Raw genomic sequence first — 11968 nt, forward strand, 5'->3', positions numbered from 1 at the left:
CTAACCCTAACCGGTGTCTATATAAACCGAAGGGTTTTAGTCCGTAGAACAACATACACAACAACAATCATACCATAGGCTAGCTTCTAGGGTTTAGCCTCTCTGATCTCGTGGTAGATCTACTCTTGTACTACCCATATCATCAATATTAATCAAGCAGGACGTAGGATTTTACCTCCATCAAGAGGGCCCGAACCTGGGTAAAACTTTGTGTCCCTTGCCTCCTGTTACCATCTGGCCTAGACGCACAGTTTGGGACCCCCTACCCGAGATCCGCCGGTTTTGACACTGACATTGGTGCTTTCATTGAGAGTTCCTCTGTGTCGTCGTCATCAGGAAGGATGCATCGCCCCGTCTTTAAAGACGGCACCGTTGCTAAGGGAGCTTTGGCTGTCGGCCAAACCCTCCGGCTAGGTGGTTTTCTTATGACCGTCTGTTCGGCTTCTGCGCCGACAATGACCTCTCGAGCCATCGAAAACAATCTTCATGTCAGCTCGGAACTCGCCGAGCAGTTAGATCCAATGGAGCTCTCCTCCATAAACGAGCTCTTGGATCGCTTCGCCGCCCTGGGAGTCCCCACGGATTACGACCAGATTGGGCCTAAACCCGATCTGAGAGAGATTGACTCTCCCCAAGTCACCCATCACGTTGCCATGGTAGAGGGACAGTGCGGCGACCATTCATCTATCTTAAGGACTCACTACGTCCGGATTCCCAATCCCTCCAAGCGGACACCCACGGAGGGGAGGATATCACTCAGGACCTGAACTTAGAGTCAGGCGACGGGCTGGATTCATTGGACAACATCCAGAAATCCAAATTTTCAAGTTCGGAAATTCCTGGGCCTCTGAGCCTCAGATGGGGTGAGGCTTCGGATTTAATTCCACCGACCCACCCCAACATAAGCGATCTACCCAAAATCAGGCAAGAACCCGATGAAACAGTACATCATTACTGGGCTAGATTCCTCCTGGTTAAAAACAGGCTAAGGGACTGCCGCGAGGAAGACGCAATCTCAACCTTCTGCAATAATTGCACGGACAAGGGAATACTCAACGCCATAAGTCGCCGTGATATTACACGCTTCGCTGACTTGGCGTCCATTGTACGAAAGTATTGTGCGATGGAAAGCGCCTGGAAAACCAAAATAAAATTTTGGGACAATCCGGCCCTGAATACAAACCCAGTCCGAAATAAAAGGGTGCATCATCACCAGACACCCGGGTCAAACACCAAAAAGCAAAAACCCTCTACAGGGCATGGAACCGTACTGGAAGGATGGCTTAATGGACCCTGTAAAATTCATAGTACAGAGGATGTCACACCAACTCACAGCCTTAGAGCATGTTGGATACTCCAGCAGGTGGCCAAAATTGGCGAAAATCTCCTAATTCTGGAGGACACAGAAAGCCACCCCAGAGACACCAATACGGTATTAACAGTCTTCGAGACTTTCGCATCAAATAATATGCAAAAAAAGGACATTCCGCAGCCTTGCCGAAGTCTACCAAGTAGCAAAAATAAACCCATGGAGTGACACCGCTATTACCTTTAACGCCAATGATGAACCTAAATTCCGAACAGCCCAAGCACCAGCCGCATTGGTCCTCAGTCCAATAGTGGACGGCTTTCGTCTTACCAAGGTACTCGTGGACGGCGACAGCGGATTGAACCTCATTTATGAGGAAACCCTTCAAAAAATGGAAATAGACTGGAACCGCATTCAGCGAAGCAGCACAACCTTTAGAGGAATAATCCCCAGTTGGGAAGCGTGTTGTACAGGAAAAATCACACTAGATGTGGTGTTCGTGTTGGGGAACGTAGTAATTTCAAAAAAAAAATCCTACGCACACGCAAGATCATGGTGATGCATAGCAACGAGAGGGGAGAGTGTTGTCTACGTACCCTCGTAGACCGAAGCGGAAGCGTTGACGCAATGTAGAGGAAGTAGTCGTACGTCTTCCCGGTCCAACCGATCCAAGCACCGTTACTCCGGCACCTCCGAGTTCTTGGCACACGTTCAGCTCGATGACACTCCCCGGGCTCCGATCCAGCAAAGCTTCAGGGAGGAGTTCCGTCAGCACGACGGCGTGGTGACGATCTTGATGTTCAACCGTCGCAGGGCTTCGCCTAAGCACCGCTACAATATGACCGAGGTGGAATATCGTGGAAAGGGGCACCGTACACGGCTAAGGAACGATCACGAAGATCAACTTATGTATCTATGGGGTGCCCCCTGCCCCCGTATATAAAGGAGTGGAGGAGGGGAGGGCCGGCTCTCTCTATGGCGCGCCCTAGGGGAGTCCTACTCCCACCGGGAGTAGGATTCCCCCTTTCCTAGTCCAACTAGGAGTCCTTCCATGTAGTAGGAGTAGGAGACAAGGAAGGCGAAGAGGGAAGAGAAGGAAGGAGGGGGCGCAGCCCCTCCCCCTAGTCCAATTCGGACTAGGCCTTGGGGGGCGCGCGACCTGCCTCTCCCTCTCCCCTAAAGCCCAATAAGGCCCGTATAGTTCTTCTCCCGTATTCCCGTAACTTCTCGGTACTCCAAAAAATACCCGAACCACTCGGAACCTTTCGGATGTCCGAATATAGTCGTCCAATATATCGATCTTTACGTCTCGACCATTTCGAGACTCCTCGTCATGTCCCCGATCTCATCCGGGACTCCGAACTCCTTCGGTACATCAAAACTCATAAACTCATAATATAACTGTCATTGAAACCTTAAGCGTGCGGACCCTACGGGTTCGAGAACAATGTAGACATGACTGAGACACGTCTCCGGTCAATAACCAATAGCGGAACCTGGATGCTCATATTGGCTCCTACATATTCTACGAAGATCTTTATCAGTCAGACCGCATAACAACATACGTTGTTCCCTTTGTCATCGGTATGTTACTTGCCCGATATTCGATCGTCGGTATCTCAATACCTAGTTCAATCTCATTACTGGCAAGTCTCTTTACTCGTTCCGTAATACATCATCTCGCAACTAACTCATTAGTTACAATGCTTGCAAGGCTTATGTGATGTGCATTACCGAGAGGGCCCAGAGATACCTCTCCGACAATCGGAGTGACAAATCCTAATCTCGAAATACGCCAACCCAACATGTACCTTTGGAGACACCTGTAGAGCTCCTTTATAATCACCCAGTTACGTTGTGACGTTTGGTAGCACACAAAGTGTTCCTCCGGTAAACGGGAGTTGCATAATCTCATAGTCATAGGAACATGTATAAGTCATGAAGAAAGCAATAGCAACATACTAAACGATCGGGTGCTAAGCTAATGGAATGGGTCATGTCAATCAGATCATTCATCTAATGATGTGATCCCGTTAATCAAATAACAACTCTTTGTCCATGGTTTGGAAACATAACCATCTTTGATTAACGAGCTAGTCAAGTAGAGGCATACTAGTGACACTCTGTTTGTCTATGTATTCACACATGTATTATGTTTCCGGTTAATACAATTCTAGCATGAATAATAAACATTTATCATGATATAAGGAAATAAATAATAACTTTATTATTGCCTCTAGGGCATATTTCCTTCAGTCTCCCACTTGCACTAGAGTCAATAATCTAGTTCACATCGCCATGTGATTCAACACCAATAGTTCACATCATCATGTGATTAACACCCATAGTTCACATCATTATGTGACCAACACTCAAAGGGTTTACTAGAGTCAATAATCTAGTTCACATCGCTATGTGATTAACACCCAAAGAGTACTAAGGTGTGATCATGTTTTGCTTGTGAGAGAAGTTTAGTCAATGGGTCTGCCACATTCAGATCCGTATGTATTTTGCAAATTTCTATGTCAACAATACTCTTCTCGGAGCTATTCTAGCTAATTGCTCCCACTTTCAATATGTATCTAGATTGAGACTTAGAGTCATCTAGATTAGTGTCAAAACTTGCATCGACGCAACCTTTTACGACAAACCTTTTTGTCACGTCCATAATCGAGAAACGTATCCTTATTCCATTAAGGATAATTTTGACCGTTGTCCAGTGATCTACTCCTAGATCACTATTGTACTCCCTTGCAAACATCAGTGCAGGGTATACAATAGATCTGGTACACAGCATGGCATACTTTATAGAACCTATGGCTGAGGCATAGGGAATGACTTTCATTCTTTTCTATCTTCTTCCGTGGTCGGGTTTTGAGTCTTACTCAATTTCACACCTTGTAACACAGGTAAGAACTCATTCTTTGACTGTTCCATTTTGAACTACTTCAAAATCTTGTCAAGGTATGTACACATTGAAAAAAAAATTATCAAGCGTGTTGATCTATCTCTATAGATCTTGATGCTCAATATGTAAGCAGCTTCACCGAGGTTTTCTTTGAAAAAATCCTTTCAAACACTCCTTTATGCTTTGCAGAATAATTCTACATTATTTCCAATCAACAATATGTCATACACATATACTTATCAGAAATGTTGTAGTGCTCCCACTCACTTTCTTGTAAATATAGGCTTCACCGCAAGTCTGTATAAAACTATATGCTTCGATCAAATTATCAAAGCGTATATTCCAACTCTGAGATGCTTGCACCAGTCCATAGATGGATCGCTGGAGCTTGCATATTTTGTTAGCACTTTTAGGATTGACAAAACCTTCTGGTTGCATCATATACAACTCTTCTTTAAATCCATTAAGGAATGTAGTTTTGTTTATCCATTTGCCAGATTTCATAAAAATGCGGCAATTGCTAACATGATTTGGACAGACTTAAGCATCGCTACGAGTGAGAAAATTTCATCGTAGTCAACACCTTGAACTTTGTCAAAAACCTTTTTCGACAAGTCGAGCTTTGTATATAGTAACACTACTATCAGCGTCCGTCTTCCTCTTGAAGATCCGTTTATTTTATATGGCTTGCCGATCATCGGGCAAATCCATCAAAGTCCATACTTTGTTCTCATACATGGATCATATCTCAGATTTCATGGCCTCAAACCATTTCGCGGAATCTAGGCTCATCATCGCTTCCTCATAGTTCGCAAGTTCGTCATGGTCTAGTAACATGACTTCCAGAACAGGATTACCGTACCACTCTGGTGCGGATCTCACTCTGGTTTACCTACGAGATTCGGTAGTAACTTGATCTAAAGTTACATGATCATCATCATTAGCTTCCTCACTAATTGGTGTAGTAGTCACAAGAACAGATTTCTGTGATGAACTACTTTCCAATAAGGGAGAAGGTACAATTACCTTATCAAGCTTTCTACTTTCCTCGCACTCACTTCTTTCAAGAGAAACTTCTTCTCTAGAAAGGATCCATTCTTAGCAACGAATGTCTTGCCTTCGGATCTGTGATAGAAGGTGTATCCAACAGTCTCCTTTGGTATCCTATGAAGACATATTTCTCCGATTTGGGTTTGAGCTTATCAGGATGAAACTTTTTCATATAAGCATCACAATCCCAAACTTTAAGAAACGACAACTTTGGTTTCTTGCCAAACTATAATTCAGATTGTGCCGTCTCAACGGATTTAGATGGTGCCCTTTTTAACGTGAATGCAGCTGTCTCTAATGCATAACCCCAAAACGATAGTGGTAGATCGGTAAGAGACATCATAGATTGCACTATATCCAATAAAGTACGGTTATGACGATCGGACACACCATTATGCTGTGGTGTTCTAGATGGCATGAGTTTGTGAAACTATTCCACAATGTTTTAATTGAAGACCAAACTCGTAACTCAAATATTTGTCTCCGCGATCAGATTGTAGAAACCTTATTTTCTTGTCACGATGATTTTCCACTTCACCCTGAAATTATTTGAACTTTTCAAATGTTTCAGACTTATGTTTCATCAAGAAGATATACTCATATCTGCTCAAATCATCTGTGAAGGTCAGAAAATAACGATACCAGCCGCGAGCCTTAACACTCATTGGACTGCATACATCAATATGTATTATTTCCAATTAAGTTTGTTGCTCGCTCCATTGTTCCGGAGAATGGAGTCTTAGTCATCTTGCCCATGAGGCATGGTTCGCAAGCATCAAGTGATTCATAATCAAGTGATTCCAAAAACCCATCAGCATGGAGTTTCTTCATGCGTTTTACACCAATATGACCTAAACGGCAGTGCCACAAATAAGTTGCACTATCATTATTAACTTTGCATCTTTTGGCTTCAATATTATGAATATGTGTAACACTACGATCGAGATCCAACGAACTATTTTCATTGGGTGTATGACCATCGAAGGTTTTATTCATGTAAACAGAACAACAATTATTCTCTGACATTAATGAATAACCATATTGCAATAAACATGATCAAATCATATTCATGCTCAACGCAAACACCAAATAACACTTATTTAGTTTCAACACTAATCCCAAAAGTATAGGGAGTGTGCGATGATGATCATATCAATCTTGGAACTACTTCCAACACACATCGTCACCTCACCCTTTACTAGTTTCTGTTTATTCTGCAACTCCCGTTTTGAGTTACTACCCTTAGCAACTGAACCAGTATCAAATGCCGAGGGGTTGCTATAAACACTAGTGAAGTACACATCAATAACACGTATATCCAATATACCTTTGTTTACCTTGCCATCCTTCTTATCCGCCAAATACTTGGGGCAGTTCCACTTCAAGTGACCAATCCCTTTGCAGTAGAAGCACTTAGTCTCAGGCTTAGGATCAGACTTGGGCTTCTTCACTTGAGCAGCAACTTGCTTGCCGTTCTTCTTGAAGTTCCCCTTCTTCCCTTTGCCCTTTTCTTGAAACTAGTGGTCTTGTCAACCATCAACACTTGATGTTTTTCTTGATTTCTACCTTCGTTGATTTCAGCATCACGAAGAGCTTGGGAGTTGTTTCCGTTATCCCTTGCATATTATAGTTCATCATGAAGTTCTACTAACTTACTGATGGTGACTAGAGAATTCTGTCAATCACTATCTTATCTGGAGGATTAACTCCCACTTGATTCAAGCGATTGTAGTACCCAGACAATCTAAGCACATGCTCACTAGTTGAGCGATTCTCCTCCATCTTTTAGCTATAGAACTTGTTGGAGACTTCATATCTCTCAACTTGGGTATTTGCTTGAAATATTAACTTCAACTCATGGAACATCTCGTATGGTCCATGACGTTCAAAACGTCTTTGAAGTCCCGATTCTAAGCCGTTAAGCATGGTGCACTTAAACTATCAAGTAGTCATCATATTGAGCTAGCCAAACGTTCATAACGTCTGCATCTGCTCCTGCAATAGGTCTGTCACCTAGCGGTGCATCAAGGACATAATTCTTCTGTGCAGCAATGAGGATAAATCTCAGATCACGGATCCAATCCGCATCATTGCTACTAACATCTTTCAACACAATTTTCTCTAGGAACATATCAAAATAAACATATGAAAGCAACAACGCGAGCTATTGATCTACAACATAGATATGCTAATACTACCAGGACTAAGTTCATGATAAATTAAAGTTCAACTAATCATATTACTTAAGAACTCCCACTTAGAAAAACATCCCTCTAATCCTCTAAGTGATCACGTGATCCAAATCAACTAAACCATAACCGATCATCACGTGAAATGGAGTAGTTTTCATGGTGAACATCACTATGTTGATCATATCTACTATAGGATTCACGCTCGACCTTTCGGTCTCAGTGTTCCGAGGCCATATTTGCATATGCTAGGCTCGTCAAGTTTAACCTGAGTATTCTGCATGTGCAAAACTGGCTTGCACCCGTTGTAGATGGACGTAGAGCTTATCACACCCGATCATCACGTGGTGTCTGGGCACGACGAACTTTGGCAATGGTGCATACTCAGGGAGAACACTTTTATCTTGAAATTTAGTGAGAGATCATCTTATAATGCTACCGTCAATCAAAGCAAGATAAGATGCATAAAAGATAAACATCACATGCAATCAATATAAGTGATATGATATGGCCATCATCATCTTGTGCTTGTGATCTCCATCTCCGAAGCACCGTCATGATCACCATCGTCACCGGCGTGACACCTTGATCTCCATCGTAGCATCGTTGTCGTCTCGCCAATCTTATGCTTCTATGACTATCGCTACCGCTTAGTGATAAAGTAAAGCATTACAGGGCGATTGCATTGCATACAATAAAGCAACAACCATATGGCTCCTGCCAGTTGCCGATAACTCGGTTACAAAACATGATCATCTCATACAATAAAATTTAGCATCATGCCTTGACCATATCACATCACAACATGCCCTGCAAAAACAAGTTAGACGTCCTCTACTTTGTTTGTTGCAAGTTTTACGTGGCTGCTACGGGCTTGAGCAAGAACCAATCTTACCTACGCATCGAAACCACAACGATAGTTTGTCAAGTTGGTGTTGTTTTAACCTTCGCAAGGACCGGGAGTAGCCACACTCGCTTCAACTAAAGTTGGAAAAACTGACACCCGCCAGCCACCTGTGTGCAAAGCACGACGGTAGAACCAGTCTTGCGTAAGCGTACGCGTAATATCGGTCCGGGCCGCTTCATCCAACAATACCGCCGAACCAAAGTATGACATGCTGGTAAGCAGTATGACTTATATCGCCCACAACTCACTTGTGTTCTACTCGTGCATATAACATCAAACCATAAAACCTAGGCTTGGATGCCACTGTTGGGGAACGTAGTAATTTCAAAAAAATTCCTACGCACACGCAAGATCATGGTGATGCATAGCAACGAGAGGGGAGAGTGTTGTCTACGTACCCTCGTAGACCGAAGCGGAAGCGTTGACGCAACGTAGAGGAAGTAGTCGTACGTCTTCCCGGTCCAACCGATCCAAGCACCGTTACTCCGGCACCTCCGAGTTCTTGGCACACGTTCAGCTCGATGACGCTCCCCGGGCTCCGATCCAGCAAAGCTTCAGGGAGGAGTTCCGTCAGCACGACGGCGTGGTGACGATCTTGATGTTCAACCGTCGCAGGGCTTCACCTAAGCACCGCTACAATATGACCGAGGTGGAATATGGTGGAAGGGGGCACCGCACACGACTAAGGAACGATCACGAAGATCAACTTGTGTATCTATGGGGTGCCCCCTGCCCCGTATATAAAGGAGTGGAGGAGGGGAGGGCCGGCCCTCTCTATGGCGCGCCCTAGGGGAGTCCTACTCCCACCGGGAGTAGGATTCCCCCTTTCCTAGTCCAACTAGGAGTCCTTCCATGTAGTAGGAGTAGGAGACAAGGAAGGGGAAGAGGGAAGAGAAGGAAGGAGGGGGCGCAGCCCCTCCCCCTAGTCCAATTCGGACTAGGCCTTGGGGGGGGCACGCGGCCTACCTCTCCCTCTCCCCTAAAGCCCAATAAGGCCCATATACTTCTTCTCCCGTATTCCCGTAACTCCCCGGTACTCCGAAAAATACCCGAACCACTCGGAACCTTTCCGATGTCCGAATATAGTCGTCCAATATATCGATCTTTACATCTCGACCATTTCGAGACTCCTCGTCATGTCCCCGATCTCATCCGGGACTCCGAACTCCTTCGGTACATCAAAACTCATAAACTCATAATATAACTGTCATCGAAACCTTAAGCGTGCGGACCCTACGGGTTCGAGAACAATGTAGACATGACCGAGACACATCTCCGGTCAATAACCAATAGCAGAACCTGGATGCTCATATTGGCTCCTACATATTCTACGAAGATCTTTATCGGTCAGACCGCGTAACAACATACATTATTCCCTTTGTCATCGGTATGTTACTTGCCCGAGATTCGATCGTCGGTATCTCAATACCTAGTTCAATCTCATTACTGGCAAGTCTCTTTACTCGTTCCATAATACATCATCTCGCAACTAACTCATTAGTTGCAATGCTTGCAAGGCTTATGTGATGTGCATTACCGAGAGGGCCCAGAGATACCTCTCCGACAATCGGAGTGACAAATCCTAATCTCGAAATACGCCAACCCAACATGTACCTTTGGAGACACCTGTAGAGCTCCTTTATAATCACCCAGTTACGTTGTGGCGTTTGGTAGCACACAAAGTGTTCCTCCGGTAAACGGGAGTTGCATAATCTCATAGTCATAGGAACATGTATAAGTCATGAAGAAAGCAATAGCAACATACTAAACGATCGGGTGCTAAGCTAATGGAATGGGTCATGTCAATCAGATCATTCATCTAATGATGTGATCCCATTAATCAAATAACAACTCTTTGTCCATGGTTAGGAAACATAACCATCTTTGATTAACGAGCTAGTCAAGTAGAGGCATACTAGTGACACTCTGTTTGTCTATGTATTCACACATGTATTATGTTTCCGGTTAATACAATTCTAGCATGAATAATAAACATTTATCATGATATAAGGAAATAAATAATAACTTTATTATTGCATCTAGGGCATATTTCCTTCAGTTCGGCACGCCGGATAATTACAGGTCCGAAGAGATCACATTCCATGTGGCTCCGTTCAGCAGCGGTTATCACGCTCTGCTAGGGCGGGAAGCGTTTACAATCTTCCAAGCAATACCCCATTACGGGTACATGAAGCTCAAGATGCCCGGGCCTAACGGGATCATCACTCTCGCCAGTGATCTGGACACAGCACTCCGCGCCGAAAACAAGACAGCCGCACTGGCCCTCGAGGCACTATCCAAAGTCCTAGCGGCTGAGGAACTAACTGCGCTGCGCTCTACGGTGAATAGGGACGATGTGGTACTCGACAAAAGATCCAAGTCCACCTCCTTTAAACCGGCGGACGAAATAGTCAAATTCCAAGTCCATCCAACGAACCCCAGTAAAACAGCTTCCATCGGGGCACAGTTAAACCCTGATGTAGACGCCGCACTGCGAGAGTTCCTACGAGAGAACTGGGACATTTTCGCCTGGCACCCTTCAGACATGCCAGGAATCCCACGCAGGCTGGCCGAGCACAACTTAAATATCCAAACAGGATTCAAACCTGTCAAACAGGCTCTTCGGCGTTTTTCCGAACTTAAGAGACATGCCATGGGAGAGGAGCTAGCAAAGCTATTGCAGGCCGGATTCATCAGAGACATAAAACATCCGGACTGGCTAGCAAACCTGGTGATGGTACCAAAGAAGGACAAATCCTGGCGCCTGTGTGTTGATTTTAAAGACCTTAACAAGGCTTGCCCAAAGGATCCCTTCCCCCTCCCCCGCATCGATCAAATTATCGACGCTACCGCAGGACACGATTCGTTGTGTTTCCTCGATGCATATTCCGACTACCATCAAATCAAGATGGCAGAGGCAGACCAAGCCGCAACGGCATTTATCACACCATACGGCCCATTTGCTTCAACACGATGCCCTTCGGGCTCAAAAACGCCGGCGCAACATATCAGCGCATGATTCAGACATGTCTGGCAAACCAGATCGGCAAAACAGTGGAGGCATATGTAGATGATGTGGTCGTTAAAACAAGACATGTCGAATCTCTAGTAGACGACTTGAGGCTCACATTTGATAACCTCCGAACATATGACATCAAGCTCAACCCGGAAAAATGCGTTTTCGGCGTTCCAGCCGGAAAGCTCTTGGGCTTCATCATATCCGGGAATTGAAGCAAATCCAGCCAAGATCCGAGCTCTGTCACAACTGGATATCCCAAAGGACCTCAAACAAATACAAAAGTTAACCGGATGCGTGGCGGGTCTAAGCCGCTTTATCTCCCGCTTGGGAGAAAAGGCACTACCCCTTTACCGCCTCCTTCGGCGCACCGAACACTTCGAATGGACGGATGCAGCCACGGCCGGACTTGACGAAATAAAAGCCATACTGGCAATAAACCCAGTCCTGGCCGCGCCAAACATTGGCGAACCAATGCTATTATACATTGCAGCAACACATCAGGTTGCAAGCACAGTGCTCATCGTCGAACGAGAAGCGGACGGACACAAATTCCCCCTTCAAAAGCCGGTCTATTATGTGTCCACTG

The sequence above is a fragment of the Triticum dicoccoides genome, chromosome 4A (genome assembly GCF_002162155.2).
Source record: "Triticum dicoccoides isolate Atlit2015 ecotype Zavitan chromosome 4A, WEW_v2.0, whole genome shotgun sequence".
Classification (NCBI taxonomy): Eukaryota; Viridiplantae; Streptophyta; class Magnoliopsida; order Poales; family Poaceae; genus Triticum; species Triticum dicoccoides.